Here is a 25,405-nt window from a genome sequence, read left to right as displayed (position 1 = left end):
GCTCTCTCTTTAATCCATGACATATTTCCCCCCCCCCCCCCCCTCCCTTTTCTTCCTGGTTCCGGGGTCACTTCTAGCACTCCTGATCCTCTTTTTCAGCAAATCCCTTACTGCCCCTCCCTCCTATTGTTCTACTCAGGGATAACTCTCGCTTTTACTCGCCCTCCAGTCCTGCTCCCACGAACCGTGCAGCATCCCCCGGCTCCCTCCCATGCTGCACTGAGCGTGCGCCACCCGCCGGTACGGTACGGCCAGCCTGGGATGGATGGGTAGGTGAGCGCGCGCCGCCACAGCTCTCCCAGTGGTTCGCGCGCGATTGCCACTTCGCCGCGAGACACCACGGCTCGTGCTTGCAGCCGCGGCTGTAGTGTTTCTTCCTTCGAGAAGTTTCAGCACTGCTTTGGAAGTTCGTCCTGACCGAAAGAGCTTTTTCCTCTCCGTGAATGGACTCTTCGCCTGCAGCCCTGCCAGTTGCTCACGGTAGGTGCCAGTGCTTGGGGGGACCCTTCAGGCTGGAAACAGGTGAGACGACTCTCAGTGGTACGAGAAAGGGGCAGTGAGTAATTTGCGCACTTTATTCTGTTCTGCAAGTTCCACTGCTGGTTTTTTTTTTAACCAATGGAAAATAAACACGAGGAGGTAATAGGACCTGGTCAAGTTAGACTCGGGTTTTCAGGGTGGGAGGTGATTTCCTAAACAGGACGTGCTCTGTGTTCTCGCCCCAATTCTTCATTTAGCATTTTGGATATGTATATTATTATTATTTTTAAGTTGTGCTTTACTTTCAGACTGCCGTTCAAACAAGCTTTTTGGCTGGGAATATCTGTAGCCCGTGGCTGTTTCAGATTACTACTGGAGATATGAATCTTGATCACATTATGGATTGTCTCTGTGTTGACAGCACGCCGGGGTGAAATCTTTGGCTGATAAGGTCTTTTATTTCTTATCGCGTTCTTGTCATTGGCTTTTTAGATCTTTTCCTATGTGTGATATGTGCAGGTTAGAACGTCGGTGCCAAGGTTGCGTTGTAACCTGCTTTGTGTATACCAACGATTTAAATGCTTGAAAGAGATACGAGCCCGCCTGTAGGTGGTTTGCCCCAATTTATCTAACAGTGAACTCTTGAGGAAAAGCTCTGTGGCTGGGAAGAAGTTGCAATGACACATTTGATGTATTCCAGTGATTATGATGTCACTGATTATTGTGGTAATGATGGATGACTGTCCCTTAGTAGAAGCCTAGAAGTATTCGTAAACTTTCTACGAATATAATAGCCCTCTAAGTTTCCCTTTATTTGTACTGGTTCCAGAGTTAAGCAAGGTTGCTAATGACGTAAAGTAAATATTGGTTAGGGGCTGAAGTCCATCACTGCACTTATCTGCTTTAACTGGATTCTTTAACAAGGAATGTATACCTTTGAAAAGAGGGTCAAGTCCTGCTATGAAAAATGATTGCAGCTGGTCAAATTCTTGGTGTGCACTGGAGAAGTCAGACCTCCTTTTAAAATGTAGTGGCAGCGTTACTAAAGTGTGTTAAGATTTTGCAGTTATAGCACCTTAACTGCATTTCTAGGGTTGTGCCACCCCTATCAATCCCTTGTTGTACATGCAGGGGGCATGCCCAGCATTTCAGTCACAGGGCAGACACCATACAGGCATCACATTATGTGCTTTGGCAGATAGCGTGAATGCTACTGAGCTATCTGCCAAAAGGTGTCATGCAGTGCCAGCTCAAAGGTCTCCTTGGTAGTCTAGTGGGCTGAGATGGGAGCAGTTCGCCTCTGCTTCCGTCCCGGCTCAAACCTGAGTGAGCAGCTCTCAAGGTACTACAGCTAGGGGGTCATCCTTCCATATAAGGAGAATTGCTCCATGTAAGGTGATATGTGCTGCTGCACTCCTGGCAGATGTGACAGTTAATGTGTGGCACTGACCTGCTCACTAGCTGTCAAGTGGACCACTCCTCAGCTCACCCTTGTCACACCCACAACCCATTCCTACTCATGTTTAGTAGCTATTGTGGGTTTTTGAAATCATACTGGTTGTTAACGTGGTAAAAACCACATTAGCGCCTAACACAGCATAGTAAAAGGTCTCTTAATTCAAATTCAGTACCGAAACTGACCCAAAATCTGGGTTCAGGTTTGGAAACCTGAAACTGTAGCCCTGTTCCCTCCTGCCGCTGGCCAGCCTCCCCCCACCTACCCTGACAGAAAACCTGTTGTCCTCCCCTGGGCTGCCCATCACTCCGCCCTCCTCCCCTCCTCTGTGGTAGGCCTTTGCATCTCAAATTGCACCTGGCCCCTTCTTTTGCACTGAATGAAAAAATGGTGTTTGCAGTTTCCCATGGCAGTCTTACAAGGCTGCCGTGGGAAGTCGCGATTGCCATTTTGGAATTGGGAATGTCCTGAGCAGCAGCGATTTGCTCTTGCTCAGGCCATTCCCAATTCCAAGATGGTGGCTGTGATATCTTGCAGCACTCTGTCACCCTTTTTCAGCACAGCAGACAGGGACAGGAGGAACTTGGGATGCTCCTGCCCTGAAGACACCACTAGACCACCAGTGCCTTTACAAGGTAGGCCTGGGGAGGAGAGGTGGGAAGAGGGTGGCCTGAGAGGGGGGAGATGTGTTTTTGTTGGGGGTGGGGAGAAGCTGGCCTGCATCAGCGGTGGCGCCAGGGGGCATGGCCATAGTTTTGGTTCTGGTTCTGTCTTAAACCGGGCCGCAGATTTGGTTTTGGATGGAACCAAACCCACTGATTTCAGTTGGCCTCTACCCTTAATTTCCCCATTCAGTCAAATTAAAATGACAGTTTGATTAACAAGGAGGAATATGTAACTTACAGCAGTTATACATTCAAAATAGCAATTAAATTAGCAAATACTTTTATAAAAAGCATTTTTTGCTTTTCTGTGGAAGTACTATGCAACCTGTCTAATCAGAATGCAGACTAAGCTGTTTTGCAATATTTTTGAATAAGCTTAAGTCTAATTAGTTTAGATGGTGGCATTGAATGTCAGTAGACTTAAAACTTTATGCTTCCTCCCTCTGCTGGGCTTTAAACAAGCCATTTAAAATGTCACGCATACCCCAATCACAAATGCACCCTCCACAGCAGAGTGCAAATTTTCGAAAGAACTGTACATCTAGTTTCAGACAGCACAAGTCTCCCAGATCTTTCAAGAGTCCTGGGCTGTCTCAACTGTTTCCCACTTCCGTGATGCTCTGTTGGTTCTCTCAGCAGCAGAAGCAAGTGTGTGGTCCCATAATTAGCAGAGCGAGCAACTGGCAGTGGAATGAAAATATATGCAAGTTGCATTCTGTGCCTCAGTAGCTGCTCCTTTCCATGTGGGAATAGGAAAGGGGCCATGGGAGACACAGGGTTGGGGTACCATGCTGCCTCTCAGTGAAGACTCCTCAGCTACAGTTCCCAAGGCTCTGCACTGTTAGCTATAGTTAGATGGAGGGCACATGCTTTCAGTCACTGTGCAACACATCTATTGTGGGTGACCAACAGCACTGGGGAAAGTGAGAGGGAAAGCAGTGGAGAACAATGGCAAAGAATAATACTGGATGTATAGGACTTGAAGGAGCAATTGAGAAAGGTCAAAGAAGGAAAAATAAAATGGAAATTCAGAGGGAAAGATGGAGCAGAGCAGTGACCAGTATGATACAAAAAAACAAGCTAACCCAGGTGGATAAAGAGTAGTAATTTATTTTAAATTTTAAAAAGAAATGTGATTTTCAAAAAAATTGGATTTTTAAAAATTTTCTGAACAAGGGGATGAAATGACTCCCTTGTGAGAAAAGGCTGAAGAAGTTAGGGCTGTTCAGCTTGGAGAAGAGACAGCTGAGGGGAGTGGAATTAATAAATGATGTGAATTGATTGTTTACTGTTTCAAAAAGTACAAACACTGTATATTGATACGTTTTTATTTTCTTTTTTTGCTGGATTTCCCTGGTTTTGTTTTGTATGCTTTCTAAGGAACCAACAAAAGAGATGTGAGCTCAAGACCTCATAGGCTTTCTTTTCTGACCCATGAGGTCCCATAAACTCATAGACTATTGTTGCAATATCTTTTTGTTTTGTTGGTCCTTTAAATCTGTAACAATATACGGCTGCTAGAGTTCTATGCTACAAGACTGTGCGTGGCATTAGAAATGTTTTTCAGTTCTACAGTAGAAATATTTTTAAAAAATAGTTATTACACCTAGAAAAAAACTAATGACTGAGATGTAACATTTAGGTTGTGTGAGTAATTCAAATAGAGAACTTGAACCAAGCTGATTTCTGCCTGATTAAGGTTTGACAGGAAATGTATTGGGATGTATACGGCCAAAAAACAATTTGGTTCGTGCTTGTTTAAAATAAATTGTTCCTGTTTTTCAGGCATTTTTCACATTCATTTGATGTATTCATATTTTAGGTGTTCATTGCTGCATGCGTGAACTTAAAAAATGTGTGCAGTCAGTTATATCCCTGTTAGTTTGTAGGTATATATGCACATAAGCAATTTGTGCACACTTTAAATTTGTAGGTGCCCAGGTAAACTGGATGCATGCTCATTAATGTATATTCTTAGAAATACAAATGTTCAGCAGATCTGGAAGAAATCTGAAGCGGATATGCTCATCAACTGAAATCCACTTTTGAGTTTTGAACGATCAAAGTGAATTTGCTTCTTTTTTTCTTTAAGTTTGAATAAGTGCATAAAAGACTTCATGAATTTTAAGCAGATTCATCAAGTTGAGTAGCAGTCCTCTTTCTAAAGAGCTTTGCTTGCCTTTAGTGTCTCTGTTTTACTCATGTTTCTTTATTTTGATCTATGCATCTATATCTTTTTTTTCTCAGGTGTGGGTGGCAGGGGGAGCTGTTCTGACCACTAATACCTGAATCCCCCTTTTCTCACTGAAGCCTGCAATTGAAACATGGGTTGTCTGTCATCTTAACCACTAGTCTCCTCTAATCCAGCGAGCCTAGGATCAGTTATTTAATGTATCTACAAACGGTACCTAGGGATTCATATATTATGTTCCTGTGTGTTCTTCAACAGGAGGAAAAAGCCTCAACAGACTCCTGAAACTTAGCTCTAAGGCTATTTAATTAATAGGAGTTCTATCTGTCATCACTGCTTAAAAAACCTCCTTCCTTTATTGTTTATATGAATATGTCAATCCAGAGTCACTTATCATTACTTTGGACTCCTATGTCAATCCGAAGTCACTTATCTTTACTTTGGACTCCTAGTTGCTCATTCCAATGCTCACTCTTTTTTGCCACGGCCAAAAATTACATTCATAATTACCTTACTTGTGCATCACCATAAATCTACTCAAGGGGAGTGAAGGGTGTCCCACCCCAAATGTGAAAAGTTACAAGTACCACTCTAATTAGTGAGATTGAAGGTTAGCAAGTGAAAGTTTTCTTGCAGTGTATTCGGTATATAAATTTGTCATGGTGGTGGAGAAGAGACTGAGTCCTAAAGAAGGGCTGCTGGTTATTGACAAGTAGTGCTTCTATGTGCATGTAAAAATGGATTTATAGGTCATAAATGACATATGTTTTAAACTCAGTTATTTCAAGCACTTAACCAACCATAAACCACATACACATACAGATCTATGGAACAATTCAACACCAGATCCTCCAAAATATTCTAAAACCAAACCATGTCTGGTGTTATGACAAACTAAAATTAAATTAAAGTGTTGATGTTTGTCACCTCAATAAGGCCAACAATCCCTCAACTGCAAAATACTATGCACAACACTCAGAACCTTACGGTACCATAAATATTACACTGGGCAGACCCTAATACACCAACATACCACCCATACGGACAACATCACAGACCGTCAACAATATGAAACAAGGGATCATATCACAATTCTCATGTACAGCCACAAAACATCCTTTTAGGGTGGATAGTATTCACAATGAGCTCCTTTTATTAACGACCAGATAGAGATAAGAGTTTTTTCAAATTTCAATTTTGGCACAGTATAAGTCATCACAAACAAAATATAAGAAAACCAATGGACTGCATTAGGGGCTTATAGCCCATTTAGTTATGTTTAAACAAAAGAGATCTGCATGAAACAAAATATTTATTATTTATTTTAACTTATAATATAAAACCTGCCTCAGAGTCAGCACCTGTCCTGAAATCCAACATACGGCGTGCCACAATTTAGGTCTGGGAACACTAGTATTCAAGCTCAGACAGCCACACTGGGTGGATAGTATTCACAATGAGCTCCTTTTATTAACGACCAGATAGAGATAAGAGTTTTCAAATTTCAATTTTGGCACAGTATACTGTAAGTCATCACAAACAAACTATAAGAAAACCAATGGACTGCATTAGGGGCTTATAGTTATAGCCCATTTAGTTATGTTTAAACAAAAGAGACTCTTTTTGTTTAAACATAACTAAATGGGCTGAGATCTGCATGAAACAAAATATTTATTTTTTATTTTGACTTAAAACCTGCTCCAGAGTCATTACCTACCTCTCCTGAAATCCAGCGTATGTGCCACAATTTCCTTTTTTATGAATTTGAGTAGGTCGTGGACCCCCGTCTACTCTGGGAAGGAACACCTCAGACAGCCACTCTTAGCCAGCCTTCCCTACTTGGTGACGGGTCCCGCCCGCGCGTTCCTGCCTTTGCGGAACAGGAAGTTGCATCAATGACGGGAGCCCTCGTAGGAAGCCTGACTGGCTGAGGCGCTGAAGCACATGACGAGAATGCAGCACTAATAGAATCGACGATCGCGATTCGCTACAGTACCGCTACTGGTAGCGATTAAGGCGGGAGCTCTCAGCAGGACTCTATCATGCCAGCCCAGCCCTGAAGGCTGAAGTGACTATGATGTCGCGAGGGGGAGGAAAAGAGGAGAAACCACCGGGCGCAGGCAGCGCTGCAAAGAAGAGAGAGGACTGGTCTGGAGGAGGAGGAGAAGAATAAAGACGGAGAATGAGAAACGCTGATCCTGCTGCTGTTTGTTGAGAACTTGTGGCTCACCCCAGCCTCTTATAATGGGTGCCTGTGCTGCCAGGCAAGGAATTTGAAGGTTTTAGTGTCTTAGGTGAAATTTGGAGGAGTCCAGATCTCTCCCCTTCTTCTCCCTTGTTTTTGGCAGTGGCTGTTCAAAGGGGAGTTGGGGGTTTATTATTTTTTTTTCTTCTCCCACTGACTGACTAGCCTAAGAAAAATGTGAAATTTGGACTTGTGGTGCCGAATTGTTCAGCTTTTAGTGCTTCTCTCCCTCTTCCTCTCCCCTGGGTTGGGAGCAGCATTTTTGTTGAAGGGGGTAAATGATCTTTTTTTTTAGCAAGGCTCATATTACCAGAGCGCTGTAGTATTCAAATCATCAAAGAGCAATTGAAGCTCCATTACTGGTAGTGCAACTGAAACTGTGGTTTCATCTGCTGGCGTGGCACAACAGCTGTGGGATTCTTGCCTTTAGCAGCTTTTCCTCTGGCGTGACACTTCTATTTGTACCAGACTGTAGATTCTGGCAGAGGCCCTACACTGCCAAGCTCAGAGTACAGCAGCACCATTCAGTCCGTGGGTATGGAAGCACTATCAGAAACTCCTAGAAGTGCTCCCAGTGTGTCAGTCAGTGTAGTAGTTCCTCCATGTATTGCATTGGTTGCTGCAGAGAACTGTTTTGTTCTTCTATTTCTTCAGGGTCAAAAAAGTCACCAAACACGGTTGACTCCAAAGCAGTGCTCTCTAGTTTCCTCAGTTAAGTAAAGCTCCACAGAATGGTGGGAGCAACAGCTATTTTGTGTCAGGGGGTAGACCAATTATCATCTGTCCCTTCTTCTCAAGTGTCAGGAGACTTCTCCTGCGCATCCTTTTACAAGAGGGGATTCCAGAAACAAGCTCCAGCCTCTGGGTATCAGTAAGAAGGATTGTTGGTTCCCAGAGTTATCCTTCTTATATAAGACTTCTTCTCACGGCCTCCCTAGGATTACTTTCTTGGTGCTTCCCTTGAAACAGAGGATTCGCCCAGGCAAAGAGGCCACATGGATTCAGGGGTTTAGACCATAGAGGCTCAGACCATTGGAATGCAGCCGGTTCTTTAGGCAGAGGTGTTTTTTTTTTTTTACTGAACCCTTGGAAGAAGGAGAGATTCCAATTGCTGAAGGAGATGATCCTATGGAAGTATGCCTGTTTTAGAATGATTTATCAGGACTTGAAAGTGTTAAGTATTTTGGTGCCTGCAGTTCATGACTCAGGATCTTCTAGTACTCCTTTCCTGGAGGGTATACATAAAAATGCTAAGGCCTTTCCACTTCACCAGGCTATCCAAGCTTTAATTTCAGTGTAATGGGCTACTCTGGAGTCAGGGCTTTGGAAGAACAGTAGCTAAGGAAAGGATCAAGGTAGATGCTTTGAGACAATAGTTACTAGAAAGACACTGTTCCATTGGAAAGTAGGATGGCATTAAAAAAAAAACTTGCAAGATTAGAAGCTGGAGTCTTTATTGAAGCAATCCTTTTAAGTGATGGCCTTAGGTTTTCAAGATGTAGTGCTTTATATGTTTATAACTTGCTTGCATTGGCTTTGGTAATCAGCAGGAGAGTTAGAATGTGAAGTTCCTGTGGAAGTGTCCTGCATGGAGTCTGGGATGGCTTATATAGCTGATGCCTTATATGACTTGATCAGGAAAGCGATCAGATCTATGACTGACTATATTGGCTAGAAGGTTATTTGGCTGCAAAATTGGTTGACAGATAATGCCTTAAAGCTTAGACTTAGTAGGCCTTCCCTGTCAAGGTAAACTACGTTTTTGGTGAGGAATTAGAGAAGATGGTGAAAGATCTTGGAGAGGCGAGGCTTCAAAAGCTTCTAGTAAACAAGTCTTAGATTGCTTATCGAAGGGTTCAAGGTCATTCCAAGTTCTTAGTTTCAAGGAGATGTTATCCTGAAAGGACAGGCTATTCTTGGTGTTTCTGGTTTCAGAGTAAGATATTCTTTTGTTTTGACTTCAAGAAGGGCTCCCAAGGACAAAAGACACCAGGGATCTCCAGAGGGTCACAATAAAAAGTTGGGGGTTCACTCTTTGATAGAGTGGACCCAGATTACAACTGGCCAATGATTTCTGGATGTGGTGAGATGAGGTTATGTTAGTTTTCCCACATGTCACAGAAGCTTATTTAGTCTCTCTGAGTCACTCCGCAACCAAAAGCAGCAAGTTCACCTTTAGAGAGAGTACTCACTTTGAGCAGTTCTGTACCCAAGCATGAACAAGGAATTGGAAAGTACTCAATTTATTTCATAGCTCTAAAGAAGGATGCCTTTCGATTGATTCTCAGTTTAAAATCTGGCAGTCGATCTCTGATTTTCACACCCTCTCATGGAAACTGCGATTAGTTATTGCTACGGTAAGTGAGTACCTAACAACTCTGGATCTCTGCATTTTCACACGTGGAGTCTTTGTCAAACATACCTAAGATTTGCTATTCTTGGGAAGCTATATCAACTTTAGGTGATGCCTTTTGGTCTAGCTACAGCTCTGCAGATATTCTCCAAGGTCATGGTGTTAGTAGTAGTAGTAGTAGCAGCTTTGTGCAAGCAGAGGATATTGGTTCATCCTTGTTTAGATGACTGGATCATTAGGGCAAAGATGGAAGCTAGGGCCTGAATTGAATAATATATTTTGACAAGAGTAAGTTGGAAGCAGTGCAATGGATAGAGTATGGTTTGTTTGACACAGTGGCACCATTTTGAAGAAGACTGCTACTGGGGCAGGACTGAGTGATGATTGATCCTGTCTCCGTTTCTCTGCTTAGCTACTTTGGATGAGTTGGAGTCCCAAGGGTTGGGAGGGAGGAGGAGGTAGGGCTGAGCTTAGCTGACCATTATTCATGGAAAGAGTGAGCTCAGGGGAGAAGGGGCTTTCTCTTATTTTATCCCTGTATCATGGCTGAGGGAGTGCGTCAGACCCATTGGCCCACCAGGGATTGGAGAGTTCCCTGCCATAGAGGACTGGAGGGTTTGGGCTGGTGATACCTATAATGGCATTGCTGCATGAGGGGCACTTTGTTGGGGAATGTTTCTCACGTTGCCATAGTATGGAATGTGAAAAGCTCCTGGCTGTGGTGGCACATGACAAATTCTGTCACATTTGCATCTCTTAGCTAAATTTTGCAGAAATGTATACTAACCCACAAACATTTTGTGGGTTAGTGTATATAGGGCTCATTATGACCTTTTTTTCCTAAATTATTTATTCCTTTTGCAATATTTCAGTGTTTATACTGTATTCCTCACCCCTTCCCCACTTTTCAAGATATACAAATTCCTTAAGTCTTATTTTATAGGGCTATTATTGTACAGATTCTTTTCTGGTCTAGTAGTTCCTTTGACCTTCTTAGATATTTAACCTCCAAAATCATGCTGTCTGGTATAGATAAAAAAAACTATAAATGTTATAACAATGTTTATGACAATGGATTATTCAACTCTGAAACATTGATTTTCCTTTGAGATTTGTGCTGATGGCCAGTTGACATGTGGGTCCACAAGAGGTTGAAAGGCCCGAGCAGGCATTGTCGTTATGTAGAAGCCAGTGAACTATTTTCTCATACAGCAGATTCAGTGGGACAGAATGCTCTTATGCTGTGTATCATATACCCAACTTCCTTGGAAAGGAGAGATGGCCCAAAGGAGAGACTACTGCTAGACATGAATCTCACAGAATCATGCAGCAGGCATAGAGGAGGAAGAAGTGTCTTAGCTGGAGATCTCCTAACTGCCTTGGAAAGGTGTGAGACAGTCCCTGGAGGGACTGATTCTTGAGTGCTGGACTTGGTAATTCCCTTAGAAAAGGCTTTTCTGTTCAAACCCATTTGTCGCCATCGAATACTGCTAGTTTGTGGCTGACTCATCCTGCTTGCCCATGGAGTAAAAAAACCCCCCAAAATAAAACAAAACCCTATAAATGTTAGAAAAATATTTAAGACATTATTCAATTATAGACAGTGTGATTTCTGAAATATACAACAATTGAAATGTTTAGATTTCTTGTAATCTCCCAAGGTGATTTCATGTGTAATGTTCACAAGGTAATTTAAGATCTTATCTGAATGCATAATTGGCAGTAATAAAATACCATTTATTCTCTGCTAGCATTGTTTCTGTGTTGGATCAGGGGGAAGACTGGCATCAGTTCTATTTACTATTCCTCTGCCATCTGTGTTCTTTGGAAGTCTGTCTCTGTAACATCTGAGATCTTATAGGGACTGGGTCAAAGATAGAATGGCTACAAAATATCACACAGAGTAGAATATGGCTGTCATCAGATGGAGAGGTTTTTGTTTATTTATTTATTAGGATTTATTTACCGCCTTTTTGAAGGAATTTACTCAAGGCAGTGTACGGTAAGAATAGATCAAATATGAGCAATAGTCAATTACAGCAGTAAAAATATTCAAATATCAATACAAAGTATGGCATGGTATACTACTTACAATGCCAACACAATACGTAATAGAACATTTTAATTGATAGTGAAGGGTAAAGCAATGATGTAACACATAGGTAAGAGAGTAAGAAGAGTTAGAAAGTAAGGTGACTAGGTAGAGGGGAAACTAAGATGGCTGCCGCACCGGTCAGTTGCTGAGACGCTCTGTGAGAATTTGAGCTGAACTTTTTTCCTGTTTTTGAATGCCTCATTCTAAGTGCAAAGGAGTGTTGAGATCAGCGCCTGCACCTACCTCAACCTCCTCACCGGCCCAAACATCTCTGGAACGTTTCTTCCCCGGGGCATCCAGGCTTTTACGGGGAGCAGATCCCATTGCGGGTTTGTCTGGAGAAGCAGACTCCCCGCCGGGAGAGGAAGTCTCCCTATCTCCACCATCCGTCTCACTGATCCCTCCCAGCCCTGCGTCGAGGGCAGTCCTGGCGGGAAACCCCGTCGACCCTGGAGAAACGTTGATAGGGGAATCTAGTGAGGACCCAGGCATGCAAGCGACGACTCGGGGCGCTGAGGGAATTGTCTCTTCCACAGCGCAGACCTCGGAGGTGACTCTAAAAATGCTTAAGGTGATGTTGGACCAGATTACTATAACACTACAAAAGACGTCTGGTGATGTACTTAATCTTAATACTAAATTTGAAGAATGGCATAAAACTGTAGACTCTGTTAAAAATGATTTAACAACGCAAGTTCAAATATTACAAAAAGAAGTGGATACTTTAAAAGACTTTAAAAGTGTGGTTGCTAAAGACTCTTTGGACATTAGACGTAAAATTGAACAAATGAAATTTTAACAGGCCGCCTAAATCTCCACTTCCTGAATTTTCCCATAGTAGCGGGGGAAACTCTGATAGATACCTTTCGGAAATATATGATAGAAATTTTGAAAATTCCTCCAGAGGCAATACCCCCCCCCTAAATAAAATATATTCAATTCCTAGGTCTAGAAGTGGAGAATATGGCCCTGACAAAGATATTCCGGACTTACAAGATATTTCTGATATCCTGGAACAATCCTCGGATATTATAATGAACAGAGCTACAATGATAGTATCAATGGTTTTTGAGCAGGATTACAACACTATTTTGAGGCTTTATTTCAAAAATCTCAAAGCTCAATTTTATGGCTCTAAGGTCTGGATTTATCCAGACGTCACTAAAATGACTCAACAAAAAAGGAAACAGTTTCTGGCTATGAAGCAGAGGACAATAGATATAGGAGCCTCCTTTTTTCTCGCATATCCATGCAAGTGTATAGTTAAACTTGGTCAAACAAAATACACTTTCTTTTCACCGGATCAACTTAAATCGTTTTTGGAACTGAAACAAGTGAAATGAAAATATCCTGGAATAATGCAGCTTTTTCCTATAAATTTGATAATTTTTCCTATATTACTTCTCTAACTCTTTTTTCCCCCCTGCACATGACTTGTGGTCTAAGAAAGGTTTCAAATTACTATGATTGACTCTATAAACACTTTAATTTGATTTTTGAAGGATAAGTGATGATATAATAAGATATGGAAAGTGTTTGGAATACCTCTATTATTGTTTTGACCCTGTATTTCTGAACAAGGCTATCCTTGAGTATTGTAATTAAAATTACATCTGGGGGACTGGTTGGAATCCACTCAATTTTATACACCCACAAACTTAGAGCAAGCTTTATTTGCCCCTTACGATATAATGGCGCTTCTGCACCTGCCTCATAACAAAATACCCCCCAAGCTTAAAAACAGTGTTTTGTTGCAGCCGCTTCTTGAGGTGTGGCATTGGTGGGTGCGTCATTTAGGGGGAAAACCCCATATCATTGACTTATTACCAATTATGGGAAATGTCATGTTTCCAGCAGGAATGGACAATCCGATTTTTGGCACCTGGGCGCAGAAGGGAATTGTGCAATTAGAGCATTTGCTGCAAGATGATGGGGAGGTATTGCCATTTGAAGCTATACAGGACAGGGTGGGAGTGGCCTGGGGTAATAGGTTTGCATTTGCACAAGTCAAGCATTATATGAAGTCCTTGCATCAGGCCTCCTTGAGGGGCCGTTGGGGGAACCGGATCCGTGGTTTTTTTGAAGAGCTGGTACCTGATAGGCATTTGGTCTCTGATTTGTATGGGGCTCTGGTTCGGCGTATACCACAGAGAAGATATGAGGGCCTCAAGCATAAATGGGAGCAAGATCTGGGATATTCCTTGACATCATGGAATGTGGAGGCTACTTTACTAGGATTAAGGCGGTTAGTAAAGGATGAAAGATTAAGAGAATGTGGGTACAGGATAGTCCTTCGGGGTTATATGTCCACAGCGCAGCGGGCTCATGTGTTGGGTTTGGTTAGTACTGCCTGTTCCAAATGTGGGGGGGTTCCAGGCTCCTTCTACCATGCATTGTGGCAATGCCCAAAAGTGCGTGCATTTTGGCAGCGGATACGAGGGTTTCTGATCAGACTAGGCTATAAAATACAGGGAACGGAGGGCCAGTTTTTGCTTGATCGACCAAGAGCTTTTTCCCCTTTGTGTGCTCCAGCAACTCTGTTATGTAGAAAGTTGTGTTTGGTGGCTCGAAAGTGTATAATGCAATATTGGACCTCACCGGAAGCGCCTGCCTACTGGCATTGGCGCAATCAGGTGCACCAATTAGCTTCTTGGGAGGCTAGAGATTCAAAATTATTGCCTAAACGTAGGAAACAATTTCTTCAGATATGGATGCCTTATCTTCAGGTGCTCAGCCCAAGGGGTAGAAGCTTGCTTATTAATGCTCATTGAGGATGGTATGACATGGTTCTGATGTATTACTTGTAACCACTCAGTTAGCAGTAAGTAGGTTCCCGAGACTAAGTACTAGGGGGGAGGAGGGGTTGGAGGGGGTGTGGGGGGGGGGAGGGAACTTTACATGTTGTATAGTTTAACCGCGATATGTATGTACGATGTTATGAGTATGTTACGTTGTTTACCTTTGTTATAACAATCAATAAAACTTAAATTTAAAAAAAATAAAAAAATAAAATTATAAATAAAGAATTAAAAAAAAAAAAAGAAAGTAAGGTGACTAATTTAAAGAAAGTATGATCTTTTGTTTTGTCTGCTTGCTTAAATTGTCTATCACAGCCCACATTGGTGTACATTACATGACAACTTTTTTAACATGCATAATTTTCAAAGAGAAAACCTCTCTTTGAAGATCAGTGTAAGAAGGAAGGCAGATGTTCCTTTCTTCACTTCTTTCAGGATAAGGCTACTTTGTTACTGAGAACGTTCTGACCTACTACACAAGATTTGAACTTTTGATGATGTTATATTATGTATTATCCTGATGTATACATAACACACACATATGAAATGAAAATTGATGCAAAGTACGTACATTAAAAGTGATCCTGTCCTTTGCTGTTGCTTTTCTGCAAGCTAATTTTGGCTGAGAAAGTGCAAGCATACTTTTGAAAATGATACATTATCACCAGAACAACTCAATTCAAAATGTGGCACTTTGTATCTTGCAGCAACAGTCTGCCAGAGAAAGGAGACTACAGTGCAATCCGCTTAAGTGCAAGGGTCTGGGACCAAAGAAATACATGCAGTTAACCGGAGCGTGCACTTAACCGTTGTGACCCAAAGAAGCTTGACATCTGATAAATATATGTACAGTACTGTTTATTATACGTACAGTATACAGTCTGTGTTAACTGACGTTAGGCTTACTTGAAGTAATCAGTGATAGTCCTCTGTACACTATTGTGTCTGTGAGTTCCATAGACTACGTCTGCCAGATGGTAAAAACTGTCATAGCACTGACATCCAGTGGCCTCCAGATAGGCCCGCACGGTGTTGAGACTCTCCAGCGCTCTTGCAAAAGTGACAGGAGGGTTGCTGAATTTCGTCAGCAAGGGCCTCGCTTCTCATTTCATCATCTGTTTCATCATCAGCCGTTGCCTGCGTGTAGGCACATCTTGACATCAGTGCTGTTGTCAGCTGTTTGTAATCAACAGCTATGTAGTGATGAAATTCCTCTTCAGTAACACCAGCTGGGATGTCAGTAGCCTGTTCATCTGACGCATTTGCAACAGCTGCATCTGTTTCGTCCCTCTCCACATCCCTAACAAAGCTTGCCCGCTTGTAGCAGTTCACAATGGTTGCCTGTGTAACATGATTCCAGGCTTCTTTCTGCATATGTAGGGAATCCAATAGTGATAGATTATGAGCCAGTTCAACAGCACATTTATACGTGCCAGTCTGGTCATCCATAACGCTCATGAGACGACATAGCACAAGAGCCCTATAATGTTTTTTGAAATTGGCTATTATGCCCTGATCCATAGGTTGGATCAGAGAGGTAGTGTTGGGTGGCAGGAAGACCACCTTGACGTTAGACAGCCTGACATCATCACTGTGTGCAGCACAATTATCACAAAGCAACAAAATCTGACGCTTTTGTGCCTGCATTCTAGTGTCTAACTTCTTTTAGCCACTGCTTCCAAATTTCCCCAGTCATCCATGAATTTGCGTTAGCCTCGTATGACACAGAAAGTCGCTTAACATTCTTGAAGCAACGGGGCTGTTTACTCTTTCCAATGATGAGTGGTTCCAATTTCTCACTCCCATCCATATTGCAGCAAAGGAGGATCATCAGATGGTCCTTTGACGTTTTACTTCCTGTAGTTTCAGCTTCTTTGAATGCCAGTGTTCCATCAGGAATCGTTCACCAGTAGAGACCGTTTTCGTCAGCATTGAAAATGTCATGAGGTGCAAACTCATTCAAGATGGTAGGAAGAACTGAAACAACCCAATTTTCAGCACCAAAGTCATCATTATCTTGTTTTTCACCATGCTGTTCATTGAATTTTATGTTGTTCCTCTCCTTCCATCTTTGCAACCATCCAACAGTGGCTTTGAGTTCAGTTAGTCCAAGACTTTCAGCTAGCTGAGTAGCTTTCTCCATAAGCAGTGGACCACTGACAGGAAACTGTCTGCTCCTGACTCGAGAAAACTACCGAAGAAGAGCTTCTTCTACATCCTCATCTTTTCTCGCCCGTTTACGTTTCTGGTGTGGATTTGTATTGTTTTGTCAATCTTCCAGAAGCTGATCTTTCTTCTTCAAGATATGTGAAATTTGACTGGGATTGACACCATATTCTTTAGCAATAGATGCTTGACTTTGTTTGTTTTCTAATTTTTTAAAGAACTTCTATTCGTTCAGCCAGTGTTAAAGTCTTACAGTTGCGCAATGACGATGACAACGACTCCATTGTACACTCTAACAACTTTCTTTCACTTATTCTGCCTGTGGCAGTTATCCAACGAGATTTCAAATTTATCGCCCCTTTGTCACGTGCCAATCGGCTTCCATATCCGTGTGTGCGCTTATGCGGAGTCTTTCCTGCAGAGGAGCGGTCTTAAACCATGCATATAAGCGAATCTTGCAGTTATCAGTGGTGAGCTAAACCAAAGTTTGTCCCCATAGAAATTGATGGCGCCAAAAATGGGACCGAAGTACGACATGCAGTTAAACAGACCATACACTTAAATGGAGTGCACTGTATTTTGTGTGCCTAGCAATTCATTATCAATGAGCACTGACTGGGGAATTTCTGATCACATTAAATTTCAAAGAGGCATACTTTCACATCTCCATTTGGCCGCTTCATAGGAGATTCCTCCATTTTGCAGTCCTTAGAGAACATTATCAGTTCAAGGCTATGCCATGTGGTCTGGGCACAGCTACAAGGACATTTTCAAAGGTGGTGGTAGTTGTCGTGGCCTTTTTTTGGAAAAAAAGAATTCAAGTAAATCCTTACTTAGACAATTGGCTGATACTAGCCTTGTCCTATCAAGAGAGTCTGCAAGTAACCTCCAGGGTGCTGATTCTTCTTTCTTTTCTGGGATGGATAGTGAATTCTGAAAAAAGTCATTTGGTTCCGACCTAGTCTTTGGAATATATGGGAGCCAGGTTCAACATGAAACGGTATTTCTGCTTTTGCCCTGCCAACAAAAGATACAAGGCCAGATACTCAATCTTCATTCTGCTGAGTCCAAGAGTTTGGGATTATGTTCAAGTCCATAGGATCATGGAATCTACTCTGGATGTTCTCCCATGGGCAAAGTTTCACATGCATCTTCTTCAGTGCTCACTCCTCAGCTGTTGGTGTCCAACTTTGGAAGATGACAAGATTTCAGTACCATGGACCTTTAAGCCAGATGCAGTCCAAAAAGGTGGCTTCATCCTCCAAATCTTCAGGCAGGTCTCCCATTGTACACTCCGGACTGGATGACAGCCTGACAGCTGATGACCAATGCCAGCCTGTCAGGCTGGGGAATGCATTGTCTTCATCAAATGACTCGGGGACGATGGTCGCAACAGAAGCCTCCTGGTCAATTAGTCATTTGGAGCTCAGAACAATCAGGAAGGCATTTGTAAACCTTCAAGGGAAATCGGTTTGAGTCTTCGCAGATAACATGATTGCAGTCTCTTATATCAACAGACAAGGGGGAATGAAGAGTATCCATTTGGCCAAGGAATCAGTTTCTATTTCAGTGGGAAGAGTCTCGCATCCTTTTACTTTTGGCAACTTGCATAGCAGGGATATTGAACATGCAGACAGACTACTTCAGCAGGATTTCTCTGGACCTGGGAGAGTGGCAGCTGTTGTTTCTTTGGACCTGGGAGAGTGGCAGCTTTTGTTGGAAGTCTTCAGTCTGATCACCTTTCAGTGGGGTGTTTCTCTTATGGATCTCATGGCCCCCTCTGATGCAAACTTCCTGGGTCAGAGGGAGTGTGACTGGCAGCAGCAGCAGCAGCAGCACTGCATCATGCAGGAAAATGGTCCTGCATGTGCTTTCACTTTGTTTTACTGCTAATACCACTACCTCTTTCCTGATGAACTTGAAATGCCGTAGAATATAATCAGCAGGGAAGAGAGAAGGGGATGATGTTGGGGGAAAGAGATAGAGACAAAGGGGGTCATGCTGGATGAGGGGGATGGATAAAAGATTGAGAATGGTGATGTTGGATGGGGTAGCAGAGTGAGAGAGACAGAGTGCTAGATTGGGGGGGGGGGGAGAGACAGGATGATGATTGAAGCGGAGAAGAGAGAGAGATGGGGTCATGCTGGATAGGGGGATAAGTTTGTACCAGAGGCAATGGAAAGTTAGGTGACTTGCCCAAGCTCTCAAGGAGCAGCAATGGGATTTGATCCCTGGCTTCCCTGGTTCTCAGCCTGCTTCCCTAACCATTAGATACAGTTACTACTTTTTCCAAACATGTTAGACTTTCTGGCCATCTTCAAATCTAGGCTAAAAGCCCACCTTTTTGAGACTGATTTTAACTCTTAACCCCTATTCACTTGTTCAGTACCCATGTCTATTTTATCATCCCCACCTTAAGTAATTCCCTTATATCTTATTTGTCCTGTTTGTCTGTCCTGATTAGATTATAAGCTCTGTGAACAGGGACTGTCTCTTTATGTTCAAGTGTACAGTTCTGCATACATCTAGTAGCGCTATAGAAATGATAAATAGTAGTAGTCTTTGGGATTCCGGAATCTTGTTACTCTTTGGGATTCCGGAATCTTCCTACTCTTTGTCCTTATCCCGTTGTTTGCTCTGTTTGTCTGTCCTGATTAAATTGTAAGCCCTGTTGAGCAGGGACTGACTCTATGTTCAAGTGTACAGCAGGATCTAGTAGTGCTATAGAAATGATGATTAGTAGTAGTAGCTCAGTAAACTAAAGATCAGCAGATCTAAAGCCTGGTGGCCATTTGGCAACTTACCCAAAAATGATAGGCAAATCATTTTATGGTTGCCAGTAAACACAGAATTTCTGTTACAGTGCTGCTGAACATGTGGCCCACAGGAATATGCTGGACTGGGGAGCTAGGTCTGATTGGGAGCCAGGTATTAAAAGTACCTGCATATATATTTTCAGAATAGTGCAAATACTATGCTGTTTAATAATTTGCATTATTGTGGTACATTATTTTAATGTTTTTGGCACATAATTCTCTGGCATGTATTCAGTGCACATAATACCATCAGTATAGGGGAACTGTGTTCAAAAGTGCCCCTTCTGTCACTTTACTGCTGACATGGGTATTGTCCCTGCTCCTAAGGATTTTAATTAACTCTGCCCCCAACCCCACCCCCACCATAGCCTACTCAAACAGCTAAGCCATTGACCAAGTATGCCTATGTGGATTTTAATCCTCCCCTATCTGCTGGCCCGTCACCCTTGCACTGACGCCTATTTTACAAATGTCTGCTCTCTCTGATGTCAAAACCTGACTATGCCTCTGTTTGTGCCTCTAAATAATTGGTGGCCTATGTGCTGGATTCTAGTTGTGGATATTTTGAGGCTTCATTGCTGTAATGAATGACTTGCTAAAGTAAAATTATTTTCATGTTTTCTTTACCTAAGTTCAGTGGCTGCAAGCTCCACTTCTCTGTGGCATTTCCCATAAGTTTGCAGTAGGTGAATGTACTTTTTGATATACGTACAAGCTCATTTTCAAAGCACTTAGCCTCCCAAAGTTCCATAGAAACCTATGGAACTTAGCCTCCCAAAGTGCTTTGAAAATATGCCTCTAAGCCATTCTTTAGTCCATTTCCTTTTTTGCTTGTAAATGTGTTTTCCTGATAAACCCTAAGTGGATCATGTTGACATAAAAAGAAAAGAATTTTCTAAATGGAAGTCTGGCTTTCTTTGTTTAATGCAGTGTAATTTAACATTCAATAAATCTCTGTGTCTTTAGTGTAAGCAGCCTATAGGAGGTGCTACAGATAACCTGTAGAATCTCATTATCTATCACACCCGGAGCAAGTATATGATTGGTTAGAAGGGCTTACCTCTAATCCTGAATTTTCACAGATGTTGGTTAATGAGAACAACATCAGGGCAGACTTATTGTTTATACAACTAAATTGCTGAGTTAATTAAAGGCTAATGAAGTAAATTTTCACTCAGACCCATTGATGCCTGATGGTTGCAACATGAGACTTGGTATATAAAGAACTCTTGGTAATAGTTTTGAGGTTTCTGTGTTTTTGCAAATAAAAGGCATTTTAATTAAGGCTATACAATCTGTGTAAGCATCATTACAGGATGAGAGCTCTTGGAAAACAATTAGGTACTGTTGTGTGTGAAACAAAATGACATCCGCTGAGATACATATTGATTAAAGGTTCATCAAGGTTTTACCAAACCTGCTTTGGTTATCCTGTAAACTGTACTTGCATCAAGCTTAAAACAGTAGAGCTTGGTGCTTTTTACTCAAGTGGAGCAATTCGCCTTCTGTTTTTGGACTGACTGTACTTACATGCCAGGGAGCGTTCTTTACAGAAGAGTTTTTAGTTGGATGTAGGTGGTGTGCTGCCTTGGTGTAGAGGGCAGTCTTTATCTTAGCAGAGAAGTGAGTATGACAGCCCTTGTACAAGCCACATTAATATTGGGTTAATTATGACACTGGGTACCTCTGCAAATTTTTTGATGAATTCAATTAATTTGAAGGCAGAGAAACATCCTACTTACAAAAGGTGCTATTGATGCATTAGCTAGTGCTCATCCTTGAATGCTAACACAAACAGGAATGATTGATCACTGTAATAGTGTGTGCAGTAATGCTTCTCCCCCCTTCACTAAGCTGTTCAATATACCTGTACTTGATGAAATTATGCCCTTTTGGAACCTTGTATGGTGCTCTGTTTAGTATTTATTGTAACTGTATTCATGTAGCATTTGTCTTTGCTATCTGGGATAAAATCTTGCCGCTAACAAACTCCTTGTAACAGGTCAATCTGTCCAACATATCTTTAGAGAACAGTTACAGGCCAGGATATGAGAAGAGGATGGTAGATGGCTCATAGACGGAAAACTTTAAGGGTAGCTCTGAGAGGCCTGAAGCCTTTCTCTTAGTTGTGTATATATTTTTTTCCAGAATGGAATGGTGATTAAGTGATGGCAAAGGAGCAAGATTATCTATTGTGTCAAAAAGGGTTGAATAGCTCTCCATTTATGTCTTGGTTGGTGGTTCTGTGCCTGTTGAAAAGTGTGAAGGAATGAGACCCAACTAGGATCTTGACAGATGGGTGACAAAATACTTCCTTAGACATGAATGAGAATAATAATATCCTAATTGGAGTCACACTAAGCTCACGATTCCTAAATAAGCCATAGCTCACTATAGGAATTTAGAGAGATGAAATACCACAGCAAAATAACACCAGAATGGTCAACTTTGTCAAATATACCACATTCTAATTTGTTGAGTTATGTAGCCAGAGTTTTCACTAGCTGAGGAAGAATGTAAATCGCAATGATCAAGAAGTGATGAGTATTTTGCATACTGTTGAATCAGATCCTTAGCCTGTAGGGTCTTGCATCTAAGAAAGATCTTCTAGTAGAACATTTTATGCTGGTTTAATATTTATCGTAGTTTGCAACTAAATCTGTCAGAACACACCTTTCAGTATTCTTGTAATGCATTGAATCACCAGACCTGAGGGAGGGTACTATGTTGGTCACTTTTCATTCAAAATTAATGTTTCCATTTATGGCATTTACTAGCCTTTGAGCCCATTAAAACGGGCTGGTGGGTCGCCGCCCCTCCACCCGGCCCGTCTCTTCGCTAATCAACTTAGATCTCCGCAGCAGGCAGAGATCAGCTGAGCTCCCGTCGGCCTTCCTTTTCTGCCTGTGTCCCGCCCTCGTGTGATGTAACATCAGCGAGGGCGGGACACAGGCAGGGAAGGAAGGCCAACGGCAGCTCAGCTGCTCTGGCTGCTGCGGAGATGTAAGTTGAATAGCGAAGAGACAGCCGGGTGGAGGCAGCGGCGACTCCAGGGGGGGTACCAGTGGCGGCGACCTCGGGGGGGGGGGGGTAGCGGTGGCGACCTCGGCGGTTCCCTCCCCTTCGCGCAGTTTCCCTCTCTGTCCCGCCCCCCCCGTCATCACGTATTGACGCGGGGGGCGGGACAGACAGGGAAGTCTCTACTGCGCATTTGCGAGTGAGTATGGTCACTCGCCGTTTATATATTTGATATGACATAATTTTATAAGAGTGTCTAGGCAAAATGGCACATAGGTGTCTATTTTATAACACCAAGGACTTAAAATCTTTGTGCGTATTTATAAATGTAAGGTTGACTGTGTAAATAAAATGGGACATAAAAAAGTTCATTTTATAGACTTTGTTGGGTAAAATGGTGCTGGTTTCGACATCATTTGCTCCATATTTTATAACAAAGCTTGTGTAATCTAAGTTGGCACTTAAGCTTTAATGTGAAGAAGTGTAGGATGATGCATTTGGGTTGCAGAAATCCAAAGGAGCTATATGTGATACAAAGGGAGAGGCTGATGTATACAGACCAGAAAAGAGACGTTGGGGTGACAGTGTTTGAGGATCTCAAAGTGGTGAAACAATATGACAAGGCAATGGCAATAGACAGAGGGATGTTTGGCTGCATAGGGAGAGGCATAACCAGCAGAAAAAGGAGGTGATATTGCCCCAATACAAGTCAGTGCGATTGCATTTGGAGTACTGTGTTCAGTTTGGGAGACCGTATTTTGCCAAAGACACAAACTCCCCAATTCTATAATGTTTCATGCATAACTTTACACTTAACATGCAAAATTGAATGTGTACATTATAGAATGATATGTGCATAACTTAGTTCCAACTAGCACCTAATTTTTCTATTGTTGGTGACAATTGGTATTAATTTTCAGTTACACACTTAACTGCATTTTAGTATTCTGCAACCTTAGCGCACAATTTCTATAGCATGTAACTGCAAGCGGGGTCAGGGACGTGTCCAAGGAGAACAGCAGAGGTGGTTCAGGAAAAAAGGAAACAGCTGTGAATACACAACCAGACTTTTTATTGAAGTATGGCCCTGCTTGGCCAAGTTTTGGAACTAGCCTTTATCAGGGGTCATCACATTCTTCAGTGTTAGCCTAATTGAGTACAGATCCATAAACAATCTCCTTCTGGCATAGACAGTCTACCATGCTGTAGTGGCGTATGTCCATACCAGAAGGAGATTGTTTTATGGATTTGTTGGTTTGCTACACTTGACTGCTACTGCATTTTAGGGCCCTTTTACTAAAGGGTTGCCGCGTGGCAACCCGGAACTACCGCGCCCCTCCCCTCCCAGCGCGTGGCATTTCTGTCTCTGCTGGAAGTTTTGAAAAATTGCCATAGGGGGTTACCCGGCGGTTATCGGGCAGCACCATGCACTGCCAGGTTAGCGCAGGAGCCCTTAATGCCACCTCAGTGGGTAGCAGTAAGTGCTCCCCTTGAAATGGCCATGCAGCAAGTGCAAACTAAACCATATGGTCATTTCGTTTTTCCACCTTTTTACCTGCTGCTCTGTGTGCTGCAAAAACTCATGCTTCCGCTAGTGCAGGCCCTCTTTTTATCACAGCTTAGTAAAAGGGGTCCTTTAAAAGAGAAAAAAAAAAGGCATAGAGAAGGTAGACTTCACTCGGTGCCAATTACTTATTGTCTGTCTTTAGGTGGGGGGGGGGGGGGGGGGGGGGGGGGGGGGAGACAGCAAAGAGCAGCAGCAGTCACAGCAACATAATAGATCCTAATTGCCTCACAAACTCAGAGAGCCATCAACACAAACTTTATCTGTATGAAGGATAGATGGTTTTCAAATAACCAGTTTTAACTATGTAAATTTATTTTTTGTAAGCTGCCCACATTATCTGTGTGTGTGATTAACAGACACACCACAAAGTTAATATTTAAAGTAAGATGTCTTTTGTTTTTTTTGGTGGGGGGGGGGAGGGATGAGTGGCATAAGGCTGAAACATTGTTTAGGGCACCTAGTACCCTTGTCTTGATAGTAGGTATATAATTTTACTGATTTCCCCCCCTGCCCGCTTTCATCTCCCACAGCAAGAAGGAAATTGATGTTTTGAAAATTGTGCTTTTATTTATTTATTTAGATTTTTCTCACACCTTTTTCAGTAGTAGCTCAAGGTGAGTTACATTCAGGTATGCTGCGTTGTCCTGGGGGAGATAGGATACAAAGCTAATTATTCATTTGTTTCATTTTATACACCACAGCTAACTTGGAATACACTCTAGTTCTGTTACTTTGAGACTTTTTTTAATTTTTAAAATTGTGATATTACTGCAGACCAGGAGTAATTGGTCCCCATGGTGCATTCAAGTTTTTAATACAAAAAAAAAAAATCAATAATCATTGACCCATATCTTGATTGTTACTGTAACCACTGATGTGTGATCTGCTGAGAGAGGAAATTTCCCACAATTACAAAATCTTATTGTAAAACGAATGCCTTAGATTTGATTTTGCTTTTTGTATATAACCTGTGTAAAACAGTGCAATTCTAGTGTCCCTAATAGGATTTTTATTACAGAACGTAACTTCAGTAAATCTGCAATGAATCTAGTTTTCATCTGAGTACTATGTGGTGGGGGTGGGGTTGGGAGAACTCACTCTATTTTCCCTTAGGTTTTTTCCCACCTGCTTTATTATGATTTGTATAGCATAAACAAGTTGTATGCAGCACTGTATAAAGGAGAAGACCCTGCTCCTTGGAGCTTAATCTTGTTAAGCCATGCAGACAAGGCCTACAGTAATAAATTAAAAGAAAGAAAGAGACCAAGTTAAAATACTGAAGCTATGATAAATTGGGAAGAACTAAAACAGGTGAGTTATAAGAGGGAATAATTTTAACAATTTTGCAGAGGTGTAATGTAACCGCTGTAGATTGAAAATTCAATTGAATTTAATGGTAATATAATGTAGCATTTACAGGTATCAAGTTTAAACACTTATGTTCTCTTTCAGGGTTAACATTTGTGAATATTTAGGACCTGATTCTCCTCCTCTCTTTCGTTCTGTGACAATAAATGAGGACCTTGATTGTTTTATATACATTCAAACCCTGTTG

The 25,405-nt window shown here is 42.1% G+C and overlaps 1 protein-coding gene across 1 annotated transcript in view; it reads left to right on the top strand.

The window, feature by feature from the left end:
• Positions 1 to 250: 250 nt before the first annotated feature.
• The window catches only part of SHANK2 (SH3 and multiple ankyrin repeat domains 2), an 846,275-nt gene continuing 821,120 nt past the window's right edge, over positions 251 to 25,405 (top strand). Inside the window, 1 exon segment of the mRNA XM_030200750.1 lies at positions 251 to 480. The gene's annotated coding sequence lies outside the window, so the exon portion shown is untranslated.

This window comes from Microcaecilia unicolor, chromosome 4, assembly GCF_901765095.1.
Source record: "Microcaecilia unicolor chromosome 4, aMicUni1.1, whole genome shotgun sequence".
NCBI lineage: Eukaryota > Metazoa > Chordata > Amphibia > Gymnophiona > Siphonopidae > Microcaecilia > Microcaecilia unicolor.
The sequence above is the reverse complement of the archived record's forward strand: the minus strand, read 5'-3'. Positions and strand labels throughout refer to the sequence as shown.